Raw genomic sequence first — 11,929 nt, 5'->3', positions numbered from 1 at the left:
AATAAAAAAAAAAAAAAGGTCTTGTCTGTGTGGCATCTGCAATACAGTGGAACGGGAATTCCCAGCCCCTGTTTCCCCTCAGCAACCCAGATGTTAAGAGTATATAAGTAGCAAAATAACCTTTATAGAAGGTCCAGAATCCAATTAAGAAATTGCAGTACCACAGGTAAGCATACAACTTAGATCAGCTGCACTTGAAATGGGTAAGAACAACACACACACACACACACGCACTTATGGATCATGAATAGCACTATTATTCATCTATGATGAACAGTTTCTATACTAAACTGTTATCTCAGCAAATGTGATCACCAGTGGTTCACAGCTATTTCTTACTCTGTTTAGTACGATACTGTAAACTTTGAGTAACACAATAGGACTCATGTGAAGTGCCCCTAGTGGTGCTGGAAGTGCTCTCACGAAGCAGAGAAAGTCATGACATTATACAAAAAAGTTGAGTTGCTCCTTGTATACTGATTTGGATCTGCAGTCGTGGTTGCCACCATTTCAAGATGAATGAATCCAGCATAAGGACTACTGTAAGAAAAAGAAAAGGAACTTTATGAAGCCATCACTGCAGCTACACCAGCAGGTGTGAAAAACTTGTGCTTTTTGTGAAATAAGTTTTTATCTTGTATTGAAAATATAGCTTGTATGTGGGTGCAGGATTGCTATAAGCAAGGCATATCCATAGACTCGAACATGATTGAGGAAAAAGCAAAGTCATTATGACAACCTAAAGCAAAAGTGGGTGAAGGATCTAAAGCTGGAAAATTTAATGCCAGCAAAGGATGATCTGATAATTTCAGAAAGAGGTTTGACTTCAAAATATCTAAATAATAGGGGAAGCAGCTTTTGCAAACAAGAGGCAACAGGTGCTTTCCCATATGTCATTAAGAAAATCACTGGGTATTAATTTTGTATCCTGCAACTTGACCAATTCATTGATGAGCTCCAGTAGTTTTCTCGCAGCAACATGAGGCTTTTCTATGTCTAGTATCATGTCATCTGCAAACAGTGCCAGTTTCACTTCTTTTCCAACTTGGATTCCTTTTATTTCTTCTGTTCTCTGATTGCCACGGCTAAGACTTCTGAAATCATGTTGAGTAAAAGTGGAGAAAATGGACATCTTTGAAATTTTCATATTAAGTGAAGTCTGCTGCTGCTGCTAAGTCGCTTCAGTCGTGTCCGACTCTGTGCGACCCCATAGACGGCAGCCCACCAGGCTCCCCCGTCCCTGGGATTCTCCAGGCAAGAACACTGCAGTGGGTTGCCATTTCCTTCTCTAATGCATGAAAGTGAAAAGTGAAAGTGAAGTCGCTCAGTCGTGTCCAACCCTCAGCGACCCCATGGACTGCAGCCTACCAGGCTTCTCTGTCCATGGGATTTTCCAGGCAAGAGTACTGGAGTTGGGTGCCATCGACTTCTCCTTAAGTGTAGTCAGACAAAGACAAATATCCCGTCACTCAAATGTGGTGTGCTTTTAGTGATAGATCAACACTCAAAAATGCGCAACTAATTTTGTGGCAGCAAGATACAGTGTGAAAATACTCAATCAGGTTGAGAAGCTGATTGCGGTTTCTTAGGGATGTAGAACATCTGGCCCTTTGAACCTAAAGTTCTTCACTGACTAGCTTGTGTTTGAACATGATTCATTAAACATTTGCCTTTAATTCTGAAAAAAAAAAAATGTGGTGTGATAGAATTCTATTACTATACACTGTCCCATCTCTCTCTTGTGAATGGATAAACGGCACATCAGCCTGTCATCACAGGTAAGTGTTTTCTCTTAAAGTAAAATATTTTCAGCACTTTATTATAAATATGACTGAAATAGCATAGGATATAAAAATTTTTAGCGATCCATTCATTACTATATATGCTTGGCTACCATGAAGCAATCCTATCGTTACACTAGTCTACTATAAAGCAATCATATTGCTGCTTCTTCATTATCGATGCTTGAATCATTATACCTGTAACTAACTACGAATTGCTTTTCACATTATTTTTTCATTGTTGATATTTAGTGTTTTGCATCTGTAGTCTTTTTGTCATATAAGGCAATATATATATTGCCTTATATGACAATATATATAATATTGTCAATAAGGCAATTACAGACAATTCTTGCAAATGCATGCTGTAAACTTACAATATTGATAAATACAGTCCTGTGAATATATTTTCTCTTAAGATTTTCTTAATAACATTTTGTTTTCTCTAGCTTACATTATTGTAAGAATACAATAGCTAATACTTATAGCTACGTCAACTAGAAAGAAAGGAATACATCAAGGTTGTATATTGTCACCCTGCTGATTTAACTTATATGCAGAGTACATCTTGCAAAATGCTTGGCTGGATGAAGCACAAGCTGGAATCAAGATTGCAGGGAGAAATATCAATAACCTCGGTTTCGCAGATGATACCATCCTTATGGCAGAAAGCAAAGAAGAACTAAAGAGCCTCGATGAAAGTGAAAGAGAAGAGAAAAAGCTGGCTTAAAACTCAACATTCAAAAACCAAAGATCATGGCATCCGGTCCCATCACTTCATGGCAAATAGATGGAAAAACAATGGAAACGGTGAGAGACTTCATTTTGGGGGGCTCCAAGATCACTGCACATGGTGACTGCATGTGCATGTGCATGAGCAGTTGCTTTTCACTTGGTATAACGTTTCAGTTATGCAAGATGAAGCAATTCCAGAGATCTGCTGGGTAACATTGTGCCTATATTTAACATTACTGTATTGTGTGCCTAAATATTTAAGTGAGTAGATCTGATGTTAAGTGGTTTTACCACAACAATCATTTGAAAAGTTGATTGTCTTGCTCCCTCTCCAGGACAGAGTAAGATGATTAAGTGCAAGCATTTAGAGAACTCTTTTATAATGTTAGTGAGAATGTCCATGGGTGCAACCATCGTGGAAAACAGTATTGAGGTTCCTCAAAAAATTAAAAATTGAATTACCATATGATTCAGCAAGCCCACTTCTGGGTTTTAATCCAAAAAAATTAAAATTAGACTCTCCAAGAGATATTTTCATTCCTGTATTTGTTGCAGCATTATTCACAATAACCAATACAGGGAAGCAGCCTAAATGTCCATTGATGTATCAATGGATAGATATATGATATATACATATCATGGAGTGGTGTGTGTGTGTGTGTGTGTGTGTGTGCATCCTCAGTCACTCAGTTGTGTCTGATGCTTTGAGACCCCATGGACTGCAGCTCACCAGGCCTCCCTGCCCTTCACTGTCTCCAAGAGTTTTCTCAAACTCATGTCCATTGAATCAGTGATGCCATCCAACCATCTCACCCTCTGCTTCCCCCTTCTCCTCCTGCCCTCAATCTTTCATTCCTAGCGTCAGGGTGTTTTCCAATGAGCCAGCTCTTCGCATCAGGTGGCTAGGGTATTGGAGTCAGATTGAGCATCAGTCCTTCCAATAAATATTCAGGGTTGATTTCCTTTAGGATGGACTGGCTTGATCTCCTTGCTGTCCAAGAGTCTCTCAAGAGTCTTCTCCAAGACCACAGTTTGAAAGCATCAGTTCTTCAGCACTCAGTCTTCTTTATGGTCCAACTCTCACATCCATATATGACTACTGGAAAAACCATAGCTTTGAGTACAGGGACCTTTGTCCGCAAACGGATATCTCCATTTTTTAATACACAGTCTCGCTTCAGAGCCTTAGGAAAACGCAGAGCCTTCAGCGAGAGGTCATTTCAAGGGAAGTTGCCTGGTGGGCTACTCCAGACAGTGGGAGTGGTGAGCACGGTCAGATCCTCAGATGGAGGGCCTCAGAGAATCCACAATCTCCTGGACTGGTGACCTTTACACTGAGTTGAGGGAGCCAGAGACCTCTCCTTAAGGACCTACTTGATTCTTTTATCTTGTGTGTAATTGGGCAAATTCTAGGCAAGTTCTAGATTTTTGTTAGTACTTAAATACGTGGAAATATTCATTATTTAGATGAAAGGGTATCTGGGAGGGAAGATACTGATCAATGACAAAATTTCTAAGAACTCTGAGTTCTTTCCAACTGGGAAAGATTCTACCTCAAGCACATTCTATGTCACATCCTCTGGCGTGAAGGTTACATGATTTTCCTTGCTAGGCAACATTTAGTTCACTGAGATTTTCTTTGCCTAGGAGTTTCGGTAATGTGCTGGGGTTCAGGGGGCTAGTGAAACAGCATGTGAAACAACTGACCAGCTTAAACTGGTTTGACCTTCTCAAATAGATTGTTGATTAATCACACCTTGAGTCATTTTACAAGGAAAGAACTGCATGTGTCCAAGAAGGAACACATGACCTCAATATGACCCCGGAGCCAAGCTCTTCAGTCTGCAAAACTCAGAGAAGAGAAATATTGCCCCCGGCCATTTACAAAGTGAGACCTCCTTCAATGAGGAAAACCTGGCTTCCTGTAACCTGAGTAGCGAAAAGGGACTAATTGAAGACTAGCCAATTAGCTTCCAAGTTAGAAATTCCCCTGACCCCTTAGATTGCACCCAGGCTCCTGGGTTGAACAGAGATTTGATACCTTGCGTCCTGCATTTGTAGGCCTTGCAGTAAAGCTCTTTTCTCTAAAACTCTTGCCATAAGTGTTGACTTCTCTGAGCATCGGGCAGTGAGCCCATGTTCCGTGAGTTTGGGCAGCCTTGTTGAGGTTTAGGACTTGTGACCATCTGCTTGATGCACTGTAGCCCCTGGTGGGCCTTCAACACCAACCCTGTCACCTATACTGAGTTTGTCTAGAGAGTTGGCTCTCGGGTTCCTGTTTCCTAGCCATGGCACTCTGGGCTCCTCTGGCTTCTGGGGCTCCTTTCACTTTTAAGGAAGGAAACAGCTCCTGGATCAGACATCTTTGGGGTGAGTAAACTCCTTAAAATATGCCTGTTACTAAATGTGCTATATGAAGTTAGAATGTGCCTGTAGTCTAATAATCTCATCAGGACTATGTGTTAAGAGAGGATGAGATGGTTGGATGGCATCACTGACTCAGTGGGCATGAGTTTGAGCAAACCTGAGGAGAAAGTGAAGGACAGGGAAGCCTTGTATACTGCAGTCCATTTGGTTGCACAGAGTCAGATGTGATGAATTGATTGAAGAACGACAATACCACTGTGGGTTAGAGTCCCACCTAGGAGAGTTTCTTCTGTCTGATTCGAATCCTAAGGCTACAGTCCTGGGTTAAAGACCCAACCTAAGAGGACAATGTCAGAGGTTAGCGCTACTGAGGTGCTCAAATGATTGGGTTAGAGCTCTGAACACTGGCTTAAGGTTCCAGGCCTTTGGATTTAATTGCCTATGTTTGTCTGTGTCTGACTGTTTTATGTGTTGGGATTGGCTAGTAGGAGTTGGCTATGGGATGAATGTGGTGAGACTTCATTCAACCTGTAATTAATGAGGGTCCTCTGAATCGGGAGATAAAGCACCTTGCTCCTGGACTGGAAACCTTGCTGTATGGAGGTGATGGGGGTTTTCCCCTTTGCCTAAGGTGACAGCACAGAGGTATTGTTACAGATGGATATTCTTTTAAAAAAAATTATTGGAGATTTGTTGATTTACAATCTTGTGTTATTTTCAGGTGTACAGCAAAGTGATTCGGTTACACATATATTCAATCTTTTCCAGATTCTTTTCCCATATAGGCTATTATAGAATATTGAGTATAGGAGGTTCTGTTCAGTTATCTATTTTCTATATTGGTTGTATGTGTATGTTCATCTCAAGCTTCTAATGTATCCTTGCCCAGAAAGTTCTCCTTTGGTAACCCTAAGTCTGTTTCAAATTTTGCGAGTCTGTTTCTGTTTTGTAAATAAGTCCATTTGTGTCATTTTAAAAAATTAGATTTACCTATGAGCAATATACTACGGTATTTGTCTTTGACTTACTCAGACAATCTCTAGGTCCATCCATGTTGCTGAAAATGGCATTCTTTCATTCTTTCTTATGGCTGAGTATTCTTCCATTGTATTTATGTATCACATCTTTTTCATGTGTTGATGGACCTTTAGGTTGTTTCCATGTCTTGGCTCTTGTAAACAGTGCTGCAAGGAACATGGGGGTGCTTGTTCCTATTCAAATTATGGTTTTCTTCAGATATATGCCCAGGTATTCTATTTTTAAAAAATTATTGGAGTATAGTTTTACAATGTTGTGTTAGTTTTAGGCATATAGCAAAGTAATGCTGTTACACACACACACACACACACACACACACACGTATAAATTCATTTTCAGTTTCTATTCTCATATAGGTTATCTCAGAATATTGATTAGAGTTCCCTGTGCTATGCAGGAGGTCCTTATTGGTTATATATTTTATATATAGGGGTGTGTGTACATTGATCTCAAGCTCCTGATATATCCCTCCCTCACTACATTTCCCCTTTAGTACCCATAAGTTCGTTTTCAGGATCTGTAAGTTTTCTGTTTTGTATTAAGTTCATTTTATCACTTTTTAAAATTAGATTCCACATATGAAGGATATATTTGTCTTTGACTTACTTCACTTAGTATGACAATCCCTAGGTCCATCCATGTTGCTGCAAATGGCATTCTTTCCTATGGCTGAGTAATATTCCTTTGTATTTCTGGACCACATGTTTATCTACTCCTCTGTTGATGGACATTTATGTTGCTCCCATGTCTTGGGTATTGTAAATATTGCTGCAATTTACATTGGGGTGTTTCTTCCATTTTCAAATTATGATTTTCTCAGGCTATGTGCTCAGGAGTCAGATTGCTGGATATTATGGTAGTATTATTTTTCTATTGTGTTTTATTGAGTATAATTAATTTAAAATGTTGCGTTAGTTTCAGGTATATAACAGAGTGATTCAGTTATACATACACATATTCACTCATTTTCAGACTCTTTTGTCATACAGATTACTACAGATTATTGAGTACAGGTCCCTGTGTTATACAGTAGGCACTTTGGGGTTATTGCTATTATATATATTAGTTGTAGATGTGGGCTTCCCAAGTAGCACAGTGGTAAAGAATCACCTGCCAATGCAGGAGACACAAAATAAGTGGGTTCAGTCCCTGGGTCAGGAAGATCCCCTAGAGCAGGAAATCGAAACTCACTGCAGTATTCTGACCTGGAAAATTCCATGGATGGAGGGTCCTGGTGGACTACAGTCCATGGAGTCACGAAGAGTCAGACACAACAGTCGTGTATGTTTATCTCAGGCTCCTAAAGTATCCCTCCCCCAACATTTCTCCAGTGGTAATCATAAGCTTGTTTTCGATATCCATAAGTCGGTTTGTATTTTGTAAATGAGTTTATTTGTGAAGTGAAATGAAAGTCGCTGTCTTATCTGACTCTTTGCGACCCCATGGCCTATACAGTCCATGGAATTCTCCAGGCCGGGATACTGGAGTGGGTAGCCGTTCCCTTCTCCAGGGGGTCTTCCCAACCCCGGGATCAAAGGCAGGTCTCCCACATTGCAGGTAGATTTTTTACCAGCTGAGCCACCAGGGAAGCAAGTTCATTTGTGTCCTTTTTTAAAAATTAGGTTCCGCTTACGAGTGATAACATATGTTATTTGTCTTCCTCTGTCTTACTTTACTTAGTATGACATTCCCTAGGTCCATCCATGTTGCTGCACATATCATTAATTAATTCTTTTTATGGCTGAATAATATTCCACTGTATATATTTACGACATTTGCTTTATTCATTCCTCTGTTGATAGACATTTAGGTTACTTCCATATCTTCGCTGCGATTCATGGGTTCGCAAAGAGCCGGACACGACTGAGCTACTGAACTGAACTGAACTGATATCTTCGCTAATGTAAATAGTGCTGCAATGAAGATTGGAGTGCATGTATATTTATGAATCATGGTATTCTCTGGATATGTACCAAGAGTGGGATTGGTAAATCATATGGTAACTCTATTTTTTGTTTTTCAAGGAACTTCCATAATGTTCTCCGTAGTGACTGTGTCAATTTGCGTTCCCACTGAGAGTGCAACAGTGTTCCCTTTTTTCCACACTCCATCGTTTGTTGTTTGCAGATTTTGGGTTGATGACCATTCTGGCTGGTGTGAGGTGATACCTCATTGTACTTTTCATTTGCATTTTTCCCATAATTAGTGATGGTGAGCATCTTTTCATAGGCTTTTTGGTCATCTGTATGTCTTCTTTGAAGGAATGTTTGTTTATACACTCTGCCTTCTTTTTTATGGGATTGTTTATTTGACACAGAGGTGCATGAGCTATTTATATATTTTGGAGATTATTGTGCTGTTGTTTGCAAATATTTCCTCTCATTCTGTGAGTTGTCTTTTTGTTTTTGGTTTCTTTTGCTGTGTGGAAGCTTTTGACTTTCATTAAAGGTCACCTGTTTGTTTTTCTTTTTATTTTCATTACTCCAGGAGGTGGATCAAAAACCATTTTACTAAAAGAAAAAAATACTGCTGCAACTTATGTCAAACAGTGAGTGTTCTTCCTAGGTTTTCCTCTGAGGGTTTTATAGAATCTGGGTTTACATTTCGGTCTTTGATCCATTTTGAGTTTATTTTTGTGTATGGTGTTAGAGAATGTTCTAAATTCATTATTTTACATGTAACTGTCCAGTTTTCAAGGCACCACTTATTGAAGAGACTGTCTATTTTGGTTCGCTAGTATTTTGTTCAGGATTTTTCCATCTGTGTTCTTCAGTGATATTGGCCTGTCATTTTCTTTTCTTTTCTTTTTTTTCGTGTGTGCTTCTCTATCTGGTTTTGCTCTCAGCGTGATGGTGGCCTCATAGAATGAGCTTGAGAGTGTTCCTCCCTCTGTATTTTTTTTTTTGGAAGAGGTTGATAGAATCTCTAATTGTTTGATAGAATTACCCGAGAAGCCACCTGGTCCTGGACATTTTATTGGAAAATTTTAAATCACTCTTTCAGTACTTGTGATCCATCTACTCACGTTCTCTATTTCATCCTTGGTTAGTCTTGAAAGGCTGTACCTCTCAAAGAATCTGTGCATTTCTTCTAGATTGTTCATTTTATTTGCATATGGTTGTTTGTAGTAGTCTCTTATGATATTTGGAGTTCCACACGAGTGTATTCTTAATGAAACCAGCCCTGATTACCTTGTTGTGGTATGAGCATAAATGTAAGATGAGGGAGTATAAAGCAGGAAAAGTCCCTCTCACAAACAGAAGAATGCACCCTAATCCGGCTAAGGAATTTCATACAAAAGGCCACATTCTGGTGTTTCCTCACTGAAGAGTATAATCCTATTCTGTATCAGCAGGGAGGTCGTACTGAACTACTTTTATATATTTGTGCATGTGTGATGTTAAAAATGAAATTTTACCAGGAAAAATAGCCATTGGTTGTGGTCTTAAAGGCCATGGGGTACATAGAGGCCTTGGAGTGAATGTATTTCCCCTGGAAATTGCCCAGACATCTAGATTTGCTTGTCGGTGATCTCTGCTAGAGGGGTAAAGTATTTTGGTCATCTACCAGACAGATTAAACCCCAGCATGCTCAGAAAGGAAGTGAGGAAATCGGTGTTTGAATGTGTGTGCTCCTGAATTGCTCTCTGAAAGTCAGCTCTGCCTGAGTCTAAGACAGCTTCCTCTTTCACTTTCTTCAATGCGATGCAATCACTCACTAGGTAAGTTTTTCTACGTGGAGACTGAGACAGAGCCTGAACTTCTATAGGACCCTCTTCAGTAGACAAGCATGCCCTCAGCACATGGCCAGGCAGAAACATTAGGAGCCTGTGACCAAATGGGCTCCAGTCTTGGAACTGGTGGGACAGATATCTTGGAAGCTAGGTAGCATGCGTGCCTTTCGAGCTACAGTTTGACAACCACATATAATAAGGGAAAACATTTCAGGGTTTTTTAAGTGAATCCTCAGATCCAAGCTGGTCAGCTTGAGACTGTCCATTCTTCTCAGTGGTTTCTCCAGGGAACTCATACAGCCAATGCTTTCCAGAAACCAAACTAGGAGATGGAATTGGGTCCTAAATTAAGGGGCGATGCCTCAAGTTTGCCCATTTTTCTCCCTAGAGAGGAACTAAGCGCTCTGAGCCACAGATAGAGAAGCCCTGAAGGCTTTCCTACAGCTCCCATGAATGCAAGGGCTTTCCAGGGAGAACTTAAGTTCCTGATAAGAGTGCTGGTTGATGTCCACTTCAATCCATGAAGGCTGGGAAGAGGCAGCAAGCATTGTTTAAAGACAGTAGATCCAGGCTCTGTTTGCTGGCCAAGATGTAAACTATTTTGAGTACTACAGTGGGAGAAATTGGTCAGTCAACTGCAGAGCTCAGTTTGGGCTGAGGAGTGGCCAGGAAGAGCCAAGACAGATGACCCAATAGTAATAAATTCCATGCAGGCACCAAAACGCCAAACTTCAAGCAATAGCCTGAAAAGACATGTGAAGGAAAAAAAGCCTTTGATAATCACCTTTCTTAAATGCCAATTAATCCAACCTTGTCAGTGCGTAAGTAACACTCCAGTCCTGGAGGTACAAAACTCTGGGACCTGGGATTATCATTTTCTACAGAATTTGAGACTCATTAACCAAATTGAGGATGATTTCCCACAAGCTTGAAGAATGTACAAAGAGAAATGGGGGGATTGAAGCATAAAGCATTGACCAGTTTAAAGTGGTTTTGCCTCCTTAAAACAGGTTGTTGATTAATCAAACCTTGAGTTATTTTTAGAGGCAGCACTATGCATGTGCCAAAAAGGAACCTATGTTTCCAGGATGACTGCAGAACCAAGAGGGTTCAGTCTGTGAAACTCTGAGAGTAGGAATGTTGCCAGGGAAGAACTGTATGAAGTCCTTCAATACGGAAAATCTGGCTTCTAGCAGCATGAATAGCTTGCTGCTGCTGCTGCTAAGTCGCTTCAGTCATGTCCGACTCTGTGCGACCCCATAGACGGCAGCCCACCAGGCTCCTCTATCCCTGGGATTCTCCAGGCAAGAATACTGGAGTGGGTTGCCATTTCCTTCTCCAATGCATGAAAGTGAAAAGTGGAAGTGCAGTTGCACAGTCGTGCCCGACTCTTAGTGACCCCATGGATTGCAGCCTACCAGACTCCTCCGTCCGTGGGATTTTCCAGGCAAGAGTACTGGAGTGGGGTGCCATCGCCTTCTCCGATGAATAGCTTACATGAACTAATTTAAGACTAGCCAATTAGCTTCCAAGTTTGCAGTTCCCCTAAACCCTTTCATTTTACCTAAAACTCTGGATTGAGGAGACAGATTTCAGAGCCCCACTTCCTGTCTTCTTGCTCCTCCACCTTGGATTAAAGTTTGTCTCTCAAAAGCCTGTTCCATAGTATTGGCTTCTAGGTGCATCGGGCAGTGAGCCCTTGCTGGGGAACACTAGTAACTGATAGGCCTGGAATTAGATTCCTCTCTGAATTCCTCTAGATCCGATGCTGTTATACTCCTCTTGCCCTAAAGCAGGGCTTGTGTTCCTTAACACTCAAATGTATCTTGGGATAAAAGCAAGGAATCGGGATATATTCCAATACACTTCTTCAGGCACAAAGCCTTGAAGGCTATATCAATAAATGACAGGAATAAAGAAGAGAAACAGATGATAGTGACAGTAAGATCGTCTCTCTGTGCAGTGTCTAATAACCTCAATAAGAATAGCACAAAACCATCTTGGATGGCTTTTTTCCTTTAGAATTGTACTCATATCTCAGATATCGTGACTTGGGTTGTAGATCACTGTAGTAAAGTTAAAATTGCCATAGAGTAAATCATTAGGAATTTGGGGGGTTCCCAGTGCTTATAAAAGTTTTTAATCCTATTGTACACTTACTAGAAGATGTCTAAGAAATGCACATAGCTTAATTACAAGTGTGTTACAATAGTAACAAAGACAACTGATCAGAGCACCATAAGAAATAAAATAAGGAAAGAGTTTAAAATATTTA

General features: G+C 40.4%; 1 long non-coding RNA gene across 1 annotated transcript; it reads left to right on the top strand.

The window, feature by feature from the left end:
• The first annotated feature begins 3,482 nt into the window (after window positions 1-3,482).
• Window positions 3,483-8,400, top strand: LOC129638693 (uncharacterized). Its single transcript, XR_008707971.1, has 2 exons — window positions 3,483-4,886; window positions 7,724-8,400. It is a non-coding gene; the product is annotated as an uncharacterized LOC129638693 (long non-coding RNA).
• The last annotated feature ends 3,529 nt before the right edge of the window (window positions 8,401-11,929 follow it).

The sequence above is a fragment of the Bubalus kerabau genome, chromosome X (genome assembly GCF_029407905.1).
Source record: "Bubalus kerabau isolate K-KA32 ecotype Philippines breed swamp buffalo chromosome X, PCC_UOA_SB_1v2, whole genome shotgun sequence".
NCBI classification, from domain to species: Eukaryota; Metazoa; Chordata; class Mammalia; order Artiodactyla; family Bovidae; genus Bubalus; species Bubalus kerabau.
The sequence above is the reverse complement of the archived record's forward strand: the minus strand, read 5'-3'. Positions and strand labels throughout refer to the sequence as shown.